General features: G+C 42.9%; 1 pseudogene; it reads right to left on the bottom strand.

Annotated features, from left to right (window-relative positions):
- Positions 1-338: 338 nt before the first annotated feature.
- The window catches only part of LOC123736409 (DNA topoisomerase 3-alpha-like), a 45995-nt pseudogene continuing 43833 nt past the window's right edge, over positions 339-2500 (bottom strand).

Consider the following 2500-nt stretch of genomic DNA (forward strand, 5'->3'; position numbering starts at 1 on the left):
TTATACCTGTCTGTCTCCACTACCATCAGGGCAGACAGACAGGTATAACAGACAGACAGGTATAACAGACAGACAGACAGACAGACAGACAGACAGACAGACAGACAGACAGACAGAAAGACAAGCATAACAGACAGACAGACAGACAGACAGACAGACAGACAGACAGACAGACAGACAGACAGACAGACAGACAGACAGACAGACAGGTATAACAGACAGACAGACAGACAGACAGACAGACAGACAGACAGACAGACAGACAGGTATAACAGACAGACAGACAGACAGACAGACAGACAGACAGACAGACAGACAGACAGACAGACAGACAGACAGACAGACAGACAGACAGACAGACAGACAGACAGGTACCTACATGTGAACGGGGCGTGGCTGACAGGTGGGACAGACAGACTCGTCTCTGTTGACCTCTAACACCGTGTCAGGAAACCACACGGAACACTTGCATTCTGGGTAACCAACGCAGGACAGGTACTTCCTGTTAGAGAGGAAGGAAGGGAAGATATTGACTAGCAGAGAAGCAGACTAAGATTGTATACCCTCCAAGACTTTGTGTAAAATGTTGTGAAAGTGATAAAAATGTCAGTTTGGAAAATAACTAATCTTCCTTCCTTCACAACAACAGAACCAACCTTCCTTCACAACAACAGAACTAACCTTCCTTCACAACAACAGAACCAACCTTCCTTCACAACAACAGAACTAACCTTCCTTCACAACAACAGAACTAACCTTCCTTCCTTCACAACAACAGAACCAACCTTCCTTCACAACAACAGAACCAACCTTCCTTCACAACAACAGAACTAACCTTCCTTCACAACAACATAACTAACCTTCCTTCACAACAACAGAACTAACCTTCCTTCACAACAACAGAACTAACCTTCCTTCACAACAACAGAACTAACCTTCCTTCACAACAACAGAACCAACCTTCCTTCACAACAACAGAACCAACCTTCCTTCACAACAACAGAACTAACCTTCCTTCACAACAACAGAACTAACCTTCCTTCACAACAACAGAACTAACCTTCCTTCCTTCACAACAACAGAACCAACCTTCCTTCACAACAACAGAACTAACCTTCCTTCACAACAACAGAACCAACCTTCCTTCCTTCACAACAACAGAACCAACCTTCCTTCACAACAACAGAACTAACCTTCCTTCACAACAACAGAACCAACCTTCCTTCACAACAACAGAACCAACCTTCCTTCACAACAACAGAACCAACCTTCCTTCACAACAACAGAACTAACCTTCCTTCACAACAACAGAACTAACCTTCCTTCCTTCACAACAACAGAACCAACCTTCCTTCACAACAACAGAACTAACCTTCCTTCACAACAACAGAACCAACCTTCCTTCACAACAACAGAACTAACCTTCCTTCACAACAACAGAACTAACCTTCCTTCCTTCACAACAACAGAACTAACCTTCCTTCACAACAACAGAACTAACCTTCCTTCACAACAACAGAACTAACCTCCCTTCACAACAACAGAACTAACCTTCCTTCCTTCACAACAACAGAACCAACCCTTCCTTCACAACAACAGAACTAACCTTCCTTCACAACAACAGAACTAACCTTCCTTCACAACAACAGAACCAACCTTCCTTCACAACAACAGAACTAACCTTCCTTCACAACAACAGAACTAACCTTCCTTCACAACAACAGAACTAACCTTCCTTCACAACAACAGAACTAACCTTCCTTCCTTCACAACAACAGAACCAACCTTCCTTCACAACAACAGAACTAACCTTCCTTCACAACAACAGAACCAACCTTCCTTCACAACAACAGAACTAACCTTCCTTCACAACAACAGAACTAACCTTCCTTCCTTCACAACAACAGAACCAACCCTTCCTTCACAACAACAGAACTAACCTTCCTTCACAACAACAGAACTAACCTTCCTTCACAACAACAGAACTAACCTTCCTTCACAACAACAGAACTAACCTTCCTTCCTTCACAACAACAGAACTAACCTCCCTTCACAACAACAGAACTAACCTTCCTTCCTTCACAACAACAGAACCAACCCTTCCTTCACAACAACAGAACTAACCTTCCTTCACAACAACAGAACTAACCTTCCTTCACAACAACAGAACTAACCTTCCTTCACAACAACAGAACTAACCTTCCTTCACAACAACAGAACTAACCTTCCTTCACAACAACAACAGAACTAACCTTCCTTCACAACAACAGAACCAACCTTCCTTCACAACAACAGAACTAACCTTCCTTCCTTCACAACAACAGAACTAACCTTCCTTCACAACAACAGAACCAACCTTCCTTCACAACAACAGAACTAACCTTCCTTCACAACAACAGAACTAACCTCCCTTCCTTCACAACAACAGAACTAACCTTCCTTCACAACAACAGAACTAACCTTCCTTCACAACAACAGAACTAACCTTCCTTCACAACAA

This window comes from Salmo salar, unplaced genomic scaffold, assembly GCF_905237065.1.
Source record: "Salmo salar unplaced genomic scaffold, Ssal_v3.1, whole genome shotgun sequence".
In the NCBI taxonomy this organism is placed as follows: Eukaryota; Metazoa; Chordata; class Actinopteri; order Salmoniformes; family Salmonidae; genus Salmo; species Salmo salar.